This window comes from Anabrus simplex, chromosome 5, assembly GCF_040414725.1.
Source record: "Anabrus simplex isolate iqAnaSimp1 chromosome 5, ASM4041472v1, whole genome shotgun sequence".
In the NCBI taxonomy this organism is placed as follows: domain Eukaryota; kingdom Metazoa; phylum Arthropoda; class Insecta; order Orthoptera; family Tettigoniidae; genus Anabrus; species Anabrus simplex.
This window is the reverse complement of record NC_090269.1, coordinates 355,429,197-355,440,645: the sequence shown is the minus strand read 5'-3', so window position 1 is coordinate 355,440,645 and position 11,449 is coordinate 355,429,197. Positions and strand designations below refer to the sequence as shown.

General features: G+C 39.7%; 1 non-coding gene across 1 annotated transcript; it reads right to left on the bottom strand.

Moving 5' to 3' along the window:
- Positions 1–466: 466 nt before the first annotated feature.
- Positions 467–540, bottom strand: TRNAT-CGU (transfer RNA threonine (anticodon CGU)). The gene has a single exon. It is a non-coding gene; the product is annotated as a tRNA-Thr (tRNA).
- Between the last annotated feature and the right edge of the window lie 10,909 nt (positions 541–11,449).

Below are 11,449 nucleotides of genomic sequence, written 5' to 3'. Positions count from 1 at the left end.
TTAAATGGTGTCCCTGGTGAAACTGGAGAAAAAGTTCAAAGGAAACTCAGTGCGGTGTTGAACTCGAACCTAGGACTGAAGAGGATTCAATCCATAAGCAACTACAGAAGTGGAATCAGGCAGTCATTTCCAGAAGAATGTTTCGAGCAGTCAGTGCCAGTGTAGAAGTATTGCCCAGTTACATCCGTCGAGGTAGAATTATCATTTTCAGCGTATACACTAATTCTGTCCGCCAACAGAATGTCATTGACCCCTGAAAATATTGAAAAACTCTTGATAACCACCTGCCATGCATCATTTAGCAAGGACTGAAACATGCTTGTCCGTTTAACACTAAGTGAAAATTAAATAATAGGTTTGGTAAGAGTAGATTGTTTTCGAAACCGACTTTCAGCCTATTAGGTCGTGTTACGTACATTTAGTACGTGTTAAAGAGATGTTAAGTACAGAACAAAAATGGCCAACCAGACACCAGTGGGATCCGAACCCACAACCTCCCGATTACGCGTCGGTTGCTCTACCAATTGAGCTATGGTGGCCATCTTTGTTCTCAATTGGTAGAGCAACCGACGCGTAATCGGGAGGTTGTGGGTTCGGATCCCACTGGTGTCTGGTTGGCCATTTTTGTTCTGTACTTAATATCTCTTCAACACGTACTAAATGTACGTAACACGACCTAATAGGCTGAAAGTCGGTTTCGATTACAATGCGGTCGTGAAAATTCAATATTCATAGTAGATTGTTTTATTTCTAGTGTATGTTTTCGTGCATATTTTCAACATTTTTAGTGCATATGTGCTTGCATATTTTTGAAGTTTTTAGTGCATATTAATCCGGGCTCCAGTTATCACCCTGACTATATGACACTCGCAACCCGGCTGGGCAGCAGTCGTCTTGTAAGGTAAAGGTCTTTAAGTGGCTCTTTTGAGATATTTAGACAAATACAGTTGCCTCGGGGGTGACACGTGCAGTGGCATATTGCCGAACGCATGGCCAGTCTAGAAATCCCTTGCCTCTTACAATGGTAAAATATCGAATGTGATGTTCGTTACTTTGTGGCGAGGAGAACTGTAGTAGTTTTTCTTAGAAAAGGGTACAATTTTATGTAGATTTTATCTTCAAACCTTTCCTGCGTTAAAAACTTCATTCAAGCTCATTCGTGTACTTAAGTGCGGCCAGTATCCAGTATTCGGGAGATAGTAGGTTCGAACCCCACTGGCGGCAGCCCTGAAAATGTTTTTCCGTGGCTTCCCATTTTCACACCAGGCAAATGCTGGGGCTGTACCTTAATTAAGGCCACGGCCGCTTCCTTCCTACTCCTAGCCCTTTCCTGTCCCATCGTCGCCAAAAGACCTATCTGTGTCGGTGCGACGTAAAGCAACTAACAAAAAAACCATTCGTGTACTAATGTTAATCCGCGACATCTCTCCATCGACAGCTCGAAATATACTGATGGCCGGTTTCACCAAACTTCGTTTATGAATTTGACAACTGTTGAACTGTTTAACGATTCGTTTATCGTCCATTTTTTCGTTTCGTCAATATCTGTTCACTTTGGCGATCGTCAAACGCACCGTCGATTTTGGCGCGCCGATTTTCGACCTTCAAACATAACTATTCGTTTAAAAGGGCGTCTCTGTGTTGTAAACACTGCAGTGTTCGGTAGTAGTTGGAAATTACAGATCTCCTTTAAAGTGTTTTAAGCGTTTTGGCATTTTACAGGAAGTGTTAAACCATTTCACAGAAAGTTATTTTGAGATCATGAATGTGGGAGACAACTTTGATGCTGAATTACTGTATATATAATTATTATAAAATCTGGGACCTGGTCGTGCCATTCCTGACCGTAATGATTATTATCTTCTTCTCAATGAATGACTTCAATTTTTTAACTAGGTACAGATTTTCCAAGAGGGTAGTACTGAAACTTTTAGAGCAAATTGACAATAGACTGGAATAACCTAGTAATGGAAACCACCGGGCGAGTTGGCCGTGCGCGTAGAGGCGCGCGGCTGTGAGCTTGCATCCGGGAGATAGTAGGTTCGAATCCCACTATCGGCAGCCTTGAAGATGGTTTTCCGTGGTTTCCCATTTTCACACCAGGCAAATGCTGGGGCTGTACCTTAATTAAGGCCACGGCCGCTTCCTTCCAACTCCTAGGCCTTTCCTCTCCCATCGTCGCCATAAGACCTATCTGTGTCGGTGCGACGTAAAGCCCCTAGCAAAAAAAAAAAAAAAAAAAAAAAGTAATGGAAACCATCCGTTAACACCCATACAACAACTAGTTACTCTACGTTTTCATGCTACTGTTTTTTTTTCAATTGGTACTACCAGATGTGGATAGTGTAGGCCTATCTAAATCAACAATTTATCGCTATATTAGGAAAGTTTCTGAAGCAATTGGTTCCTTGAGACCCCTGTATGTCAGGCTTGAAGGTGATGAAGCTCTTTCAGTCATTCGCGATTTTTATATGACAAGCAACTTTTCTGGAGTAACAAGTGCCATCGAATGTACACATATACAAATAATGTCTGCTGGTGGACATAATGCAGAAGTTTTCCGCAAAAGTCCTATTTCTCAACAATTAATGTACAAACTATTTGTGATGCTAATTTACTAATAAGGAATATTGTTGCTAGGTGGCCTGGATCGGTAGACGACAGTTTTATTTTTGATAATTCTGAAATAAGAATGAAATTTGAGACGGGAAGAATCCAAAAAGGATATCTGCTCTAGGATAATGGATATCGACTTACACATTTTCTTCTTACGCCATTCTTAAATCCATGAAATCAAGGCGAGGAAAACTACAACAGAGCCCATATTAAGATAAGAAACACGGTTGAACGACAATATGGAGTATGGAAGAGGAGATTTCCGGCCTTATCACTGGGTTTAAAAACAATAGTAACAACATCTTTATCTGTCATAGTGGCTACCGCTGTGCTATATAATATTTGTATACAAACAAAGGAAGATGACCCCCCTCCCCCCGAAGATGAAAAACTCCATCACTACCTAGAATAAAAAAGCGAATTAACAGGAATTATTTAGTCTTCGAGGAAATGAATGTAAGCCTACCTGGCTTAGCTGATCAAGATGGTCCTCAAGTTGTTAACCGGAACAGAATAGTTGAAAACTGTTTACAGTAAGCCAATGCTTTAAAAGTGGAATAAATTTAAAACACACAAGTTCTGTATCACTAATATTATATAAACAAGCACACACTTTCTTGTTATCTATAGCACACAATAGTCAATATTTTATGTGATTGTATGTTTATTACTAATAGGTCATATGTTAATGTTACTTAAGTTTATAGATTAATAAATTCGTAGGAGTGTGAAATATCAATTAAAAGTGGTTGCAGATATGTTTTCACTATATTTCAAAAGGAACCTTGGGACAGCATTAAATTTAGTCTATTTCTTCAAATAAAAGGGAAGTTTTGGCTCTAGCACTGCACTTCTCAGTTTTCATTTCCTTGCTTAATTTTTTCAGTTTCTGTTTTCATGTGTATTAAGGCTAGTTCTCCGTTATGCCTTAATTCCAGCATGTCTAATTGTTGCTTACAAAGATCCCTTCTTGCTTCTGACAATTCAATATTTTTTCACGGGCTTTCAATGCTTCTGTTTTCTTTTTTTATTAAAAGAAAGCCGGTTTCTTGATGCCCACGATATCTTGCTATCGCTAATTGATGTTGGCAGGTCATGGATTGTATTTGGGACCGTTTCTTCACTGGTAGGGATAAGGATATCTGTACTTGGTTCTTCTTCAAACGTCACCAGTACATTGCATGGTTCAATAGTGTGGTACAGGATGCGGTTAGGTCTATGTATGCAGAATTGCTGTCCAAGTTGTTAGGAAGAGGCTCTACTTGGCCCCTGATTATTTCTAGCAATTGTGATGATGTCTGGTCTAATAAAGTGGTTACAGCAACTCCACCTCTAGTTTCAAACATATTCACCTTATTGTGGCATCTATTTTGCTTCGCCCTTCTTTTTAAGTCGTCATAAAACATTTTCAGTTGTTTCACTGACCTTTTACAAACAAATTCATGAGAATTAAAACAATTTGCAAGTTCTATACATGCTTTCTCTTGATCATGCAACGTTAAGCCATCGGTTTTCTTGTTTATGATTGCCTCTTTCCTTTCGGCAACAAGAATCACGAACAAACTCTTCTCGTCTTCCGAAAATTTGGATCCTCTCTTCTTTGAATTATTATTATTATTATTATTATTATTATTATTATTATTACCGGGCGAGTTGGCCGTGCGCGTAGAGGCGCGCGGCTGTGAGCTTGCATCCGGGAGATAGTAGGTTCGAATCCCACTATCGGCAGCCCTGAAGATGGTTTTCCGTGGTTTCCCATTTTCACACGAGGCAAATGCTGGGGCTGTACCTTAATTAAGGCCACGGCCGCTTCCTTCCAACTCCTAGGCCTTTCCTATCCCATCGTCGCCATAAGACCTATCCGTGTCGGTGCGACGTAAAGCCCTTAACACAATTATTATTATTATTATTATTATTATTATTATTATTATTATTATTATTATTATTATTATTATTATTATTATCTTCCATTTTGATACCACTCTTATAAGAGAAAATTAAAGTACAAACCAAGTCTATTTTCAACCACGGCTCAGTACTTCATTTATTAATCGAGAAATGGGAATCAGAATGAACGATAAAACTCGATATATCGCGATAAAACGTTCTTTCGAAATGCGAGATCGAGTCAAATTAAACGGAGCGTCTATTCCAGCTCACCAGTGATGATGAAATGTAAAAGGTTATGATTAAGCGTCAAAAAGAAACGGGTCGTCATTTTTGACAGGCGTCAAGCATATTAGGACGAAGTTTGGTGAAACTGGCAGTGAGTTTCCTTATTTTTTACATTTTATTACCGGTTAAAATTTTTACAATCAGTTTTTTCCACCTCTGTGGTGTAGTGGTTAGTGTGATTAGCTATACCACTTGAGTCCCGGGTTCGATTCAGGCTCTGCCACAAATTTTGAAAAGTGGTACTAGGGCTGGAACGGGGTACACTCAGCCTCGGGAGGTCAAATGTGAAGAGGGAGATTCGTTTTCCATCTCAGCCATCCTCGAAACGGTTTTCCGTGGTTTGTCACTTCTACTACGGGTAAATTTCTGGATGGTACCTAACTTAAGCCACGGCCGCTTCCTTCCCTATCTTTTCCGATCTTCTAATCCCGCCATAAGGCCGCTGTTCAACATAGCAGATGAGACCGCCTGCGCGAGTTATTGGTCCTCTTCCCCAGTTTTATCCCCTACCCGAAGTCTCACGCTCCAGGACACTGCCTTTGAGGCGGTGAGGTGGTAATCCTCGCTGAGACCGAGGAAAGAACCAGCCGTGGAGGTTAAACGAATTAAGAAAGAAAGAAACAACAAAATTACTCTTCTATACAAAAGTAATAAAGAGTTCCATTTTCTATAATTCACAGTCCTGGTAATTTATGGTAACTGAAAAAAATAAACTGAAACTGTCAGTTCATTATTACAATCTTTGTCACAGTAGCACCTTATACTGATGTAATAATCACGATGTTCTAAACACTGTTAAATCCATGCATTAAAAATGTTAGAATTAATCAAAATCTGTTGACATCTGATCACACATGTCCATCTCTCTAACCATATGCTTTGTTGGTAGCTTCTTTAGTTGAACTGCTTTGGTGTACGTCGGCGTTTCAAAATGAAGTGGATAGTGGCTGCAGTTAGCCAGAGAACTGAACTGTTAACTGTGGGCGGGATGAATGCATATTCTATGTTGAGGAATCGCTGTTCTAAGATGGGATTGAAGACATCTTAAGTATTTTGTATATGTTGCGGAAAACTTAGTCGAACTGCTCATCTCGTTATTCCCAAATCTTGCCAGCACAAATATTACAATATTTTCGTTACACTACACTTTTGTCGGAAATCACCCAGAAGAAATCATGCAGCTTTTCTTTTTTCTATTCTCGAATCAAGCCATTTTGATGAGAGTCCCACGCACTGCAACCATACCGTAATAGGGGTCTTTCTTTTTTTTTTTTTTTTTTTTTTTGCTGTTACCTTTATGTCGCACCGATACGGATAGGTCTTATAGCGACTGTGGGATAGGAAAGACCTAGGAATGGGAAGGAAGCGGCCGTGGCCTTAATTAAGGTACAGCCCCAACATTCGCCTGGTGTGAAAATGGGAAACCACGGAAAACCATCTTCAGGGTGCCGACAGTGGGGTTCGAATCCACTCTCTCCCGGATGCAAGCACACAGCTGCGCGCTCTTAACCGCACGGCCAACTCGCCCGACAATAGGGGTCTTCCCAGTGACTCTTGCGAAAACACGTAGCGAAAATTATACTTTTCCTCCAAATATTACTGAAAATGAATTCAAACTATTCCACGAATGAAGCGGGTTAGGCGGAATTCGAGAGCAATATAGGAGTAGATTTTAAAGCTGTTATAATAATAATAATAATAATAATAATAATAATAATAATAATAATAATAATAATAATAATAATAATAATAATAATAATCTGCACCTGGCGAGCCGAATCCGTCCTGGGATATCCCGGCACTAAAAGCCATACGACATTTCATTTAAGTTAATAATAATAATAATAATAATAATAATAATAATAATAATAATAATAATAATAATAATAATAATAATAATAATAATAATAATAATAATGTTTCGTCGCCATAAGACCCATCTGTGTCGGCGCGACTTAAAGCAAACAGCAAAATAATAATAATAATAATAATAATAATAATAATAATAATAATAATAATAATAATAATAATAATAATAATTGTACCGGGCGGTACACCTCTAAGACGCAAGTTCAAATCTCGCGCCAATTGAAACTTCCCTACTGGAGAAACCCGGAACTTTAACAACTGAACTAACTCTACTGTTTATCAGAAGATGTCATTGTGTGATTTTGATTTGCTTTTGTTTTTCATTGATCAAGAAGTGTGGACATTCTCTAACAGAGGTCTCTATCAAGAAAACTATGATTATGCACTTTAGTGTGAAGGAATGAACTTTCTTGAAGAAATTTTGCATTCATAAGTTTTGTCTTTACTAAATTTTGTTCTTTTATTTGAGGGTTGGCAATATTAAGCTTCCTTTCCGCCTGTTTTGAATTCAACCAATCCTCAATTTCTGTAATTAATTTCCCACCAATAAGGTGTTTCTTCATTGCCTTGTGTATAAGTTTTTGCTGTCAACCAATAAAAATTGAGTGGGTGTGTCTACTCATTCCTGAAAGGTCTCGAATTGTCCACGAGGGTATAAAAACTGCTCATTTTCTTGTCTCCGGGCCACTCTTATAACATCTTGTTCAGTGTGTGAATATGTAGCAGGGGGCGGGAAGCGCCTCGTTCTTCAGGCAGCAGCTCTTCATCAAGGTAATGGCCTCTTAACATCTTTATTTCTTGCTAGCTCAGCAGTTTAACTCCCGGGGAAGGTTCGAAACCTTTAATATGTAACTTATATCTTTAAATATGTAAGCCTTTTCAATCTTTGTAAATACTCCACTTAACTGGAACTGTAATTCGGGGATAGAGAGTGCTTTACCCTCTCGAGCTCCCCTTCATTTCGACTTGAGGTGACTATGTTTTCGTAACCGTTTTTCTCTTCCTTCTTAATGTGTTAAATTTATTTTGCAATCTAGTCACCTCCATAGACTGGGATTAGCCCCTGTATTATCGGTCTAGCGCCACATAGGTTTTAACAAACTTTAGTGTAGGAGTGCAAGTACTCGCCTCCATTCATCTTTGTGTTTGGGCCATTTAATTAACCTTTAATTTTCTATTCATGCCTCGTAGGTTGGGTACTAGATACCCCCGTGACCTTATAATTGTGCCTTGAGAGGCAGTTTTGAGGAATGTTTGTTGTTGCCTTTAGCAGGCGTGAGAAATTGAGAGCAGGTTAGCTATTTCTGATGTGATAGATGTGCCTCTAGGAGGCCCAATATGTGTCTTTGGAGTTAACGCTCCCGGTAATGAAGGGGTTTTCTGCCCTTTGGTAATTTGTGGTTGTGAGCTGAAAGCTCAGACTTTGGGGCTCGTAGCCCAGAATTTGTAAAGTTGCATTGTACCTGATTGTTCTTTGTTATTTCACCTAGTGAGAATTGTTAACCGTTGTAATCTGTTGAAAATATAACCTTTATTGAAATTTTAATTCATCTCTCGGACTTGTAGTTAGACCCATTCCAGCCCACACCTTCTTTCACCTCTGCCTTCCACGGATAACTCCGTAACAATAATAATAATAATAATAATAATAATAATAATAATAATAATAATAATAATAATAATAATAATAATAATAATAATAATAATGTTATATGCCTTTGCTGGCGGGATGTAGTGTTTACAGTGCACTATGTCTTCTGGTATGGGCTAGAATAAATGTGTTACTTTCATTGACCTGTCTCAGTCTCATCCTTGGCTTTGACAACATGAAAGTGACTGAGGTATGAGTGATGCTAGTAATACCATTGTTTATGCAGCCAGTCCCTGTTATGAATGGTGTGAAATCGCTCACAGGGTCGGTTGGTGCGTGCATTTCAGTGGACTTGGCAGACTGATGTGTGAGCAACTTCTGGCTCGGTGAGGAAAGAAACGGGAAACTACTTCACTCCTCATTTCTCTAGTAGTCTATGCCTCTTCAGTGATGCCTAGGCTGTCTCTGTAGAGATAGAGCTGTAGAGTATCAAACCAGCCTTCGGGCTGAATACCCAACATACAATAATGTTATTGGTTTCACGTCCCTCTAGCCACTTTTACGGATTTCGGAGACACTCCCCCAGGAGTTCTTTTACGTTGTGGTAACCCTACCGACATTGGGCTGACGTATTTGAGCACCTTCAAATACCACCAGACTGAGCCAGGATCCAACCTGCCAACTTGGACTCAGAAATTCACTGCCTTAACCGTCATTCATTCCGGCAAAAGGTTTTTATACAGAGTGTTCCCAGATGTATGGTAAGTAATCGGGGGATGGATTGTACACGCAAAAGAAAAGTCGCTGTGAACATATGCCCCAAGGTCGATCGTTTTCGAACTATGTCTGTTTCCAGTTATTAGCTGGAATCGGGGGTAGTTCGTATTTAGGATGAAGTTTGGAATCAGACGTGCCGTTACGGACATTGTAGTACTTCACATGCGTGTGGAACAAGGTTGTCATCGAATATGTGCAATACCTAGAGTGTTCGAACCTATCCAACAATCAGTGAGATGGCGTATTTATGCGTGAATTGAGGCGCATTGTAGCCATTTTGGGGACTTTTTGTATTAAAAGGCAGTATTCCTACTGGTACGTCAACAAAGCATCAGCTATTCGATATGGAATGTGCCAGGTAAGCCTATCACCAATACTTCCCGTGCAAAGTTGGAAGATCTGTAAGTCGCGAACGATCAACCATCACCCCTGAATACTTCGCACATGTTTTGGAACACCTGTATACGATATTTATTTTTACAACTTGCTTTACGTCCCAACGAAACAGATAGGTCTGAAGGCGACCATGAGATAGGAAAGGGCTGCGAGTGGGAAGGAAGTGACCTTGGTCTTCATAAATGTACAGCCCCAGCGTTTTCCCGGTGTGAAAGTGGGAAACCACGTAAAGCCTTCTTCAAGGCTGCCGACAGTGGGGTTCGAACCGACTGTCTCCCGAATGCAAGCTGACAGCTACTTGACGCTAACCACGCGTTCACTTGCTCGCTTATATGAGATGTGATGGGACCTGAGAAGAAACGCGCATTATCAGTTATTGTGTGGGTTTCGCTGAATGTGTAATTTCTTCTGATCAGTACTGCAACACAGCAGTAATGGACGGAATGAATGAGGGAGTGCAAGCAATTCTTAACACGTGGTCCTGTGGTATTGTAATAAAGACATCATCTCTGACCAGGACGAAGAGTGCGGTTGATGATTACAGTCACGTACTATTTCATGTTATGATCTCTGTTTGAATTCCTCGAGCATTCTTATCTTCTCTCCATCATGTAATACATGGCGTAAGGAAATGATCTCATCTCGCTTCTCGGCTGAGATGAGATACAGCTAATTGACAACCTAATTATCGACACTCCTTGCAATCAGATGGTTGTTAAGAACGAGACAGTATCCTTATTGTGAATAATAATTACCTGATCACACAATACGTAGTTATGATGTTTCTCAGGGTGTTTCATAATCACCATCACCACCTATAGCTCTATGCTTCTCATGCATATCAGGCCCGAGAATAAGTCCTAATTCAAAACTCCGTGGCACTCCAAATGGAATGCTTAACAAAAGATTCTGTGAGCTTGCGTTCGGGAGATATGGGTTCAAACCCTCTGTCGGCAACCCTGACCATGCTTTTCCTTTATATAGAAAAAAAGGGATGATATTTTTCTCGATTTATAAAGAGATTCGGCGCAGAGTCCATGATTCGTCCAAACCCTGTTAAGAGCAGTCCATATCTTCCTTGTCAGATTAAAATTGGGCGCAGCGTTGTTTATCTTCAAATAAGACCAAAGCTGAGGACTGGTGTTTAAACGCCATTCTTCCCTCCACTGGATTTTTGCATCAAAATGACTATCTGTTAATCTCTGGGCATAACTCATTAGTGGATATTTGGCAGTGAAGCTTTCCGTGCACATAGTGCCCCAACATAGATACTTGGATTAGATTTTGCAGTAGTGGAATGGACGTCAGCCAGATTATCCTTTAAAGATCTCATGGTAAAATGAATAAAAGTACAAAGATACTTAATTACAATAAATCGTCGCTGTACGGGCATTAGGGCATAACGCACAATGCTCTTCCTGACCATTATTTTCCTTAAGATTTGTAACGCCTCCCAGCCACATACGGATATGCAGTCCATCAGAACAATTTCGTTGTGTTCATTGTCTTATGCTGATGAATAAAATATTATACATTGTACTGTAGGAGTGCGTACAAACATCATATAAACATACTTTCCTACTGTACGATACAGTAAGGTTCATTTTCCTTTATAAAACAGCATAGGAAAAATGAACACAACGAAAATTGTTCTGATGGACTGCATATCCATATGTGGCTGGCCAGTCTTAAGGAATATAATAGATTGAAAGAGCATTGTCAGATACGCGGTATTGCTCGCATAGCGACGAAATTACGGAAATGAAGAAAAGGATAACGTCATACACGAGTTGTTTCTTTATGATATGCTATAAACCTTCTCATAGTCTATCCATTAACAATCTTAAACTAACTAAGATTATGCACAATAGAGGGTGGTCGGCAACAACGTTAACCGAGTATATGAGCGTTACAGCGTTGCTAATACTAATGAGTAATTTGAAAATTTACGTCGATATCTCGCGCCGTTTGTCATTTCATCAGCTGCTGAAGTTAGCCAATCAAATCGCTACGCGGGCGAATTCA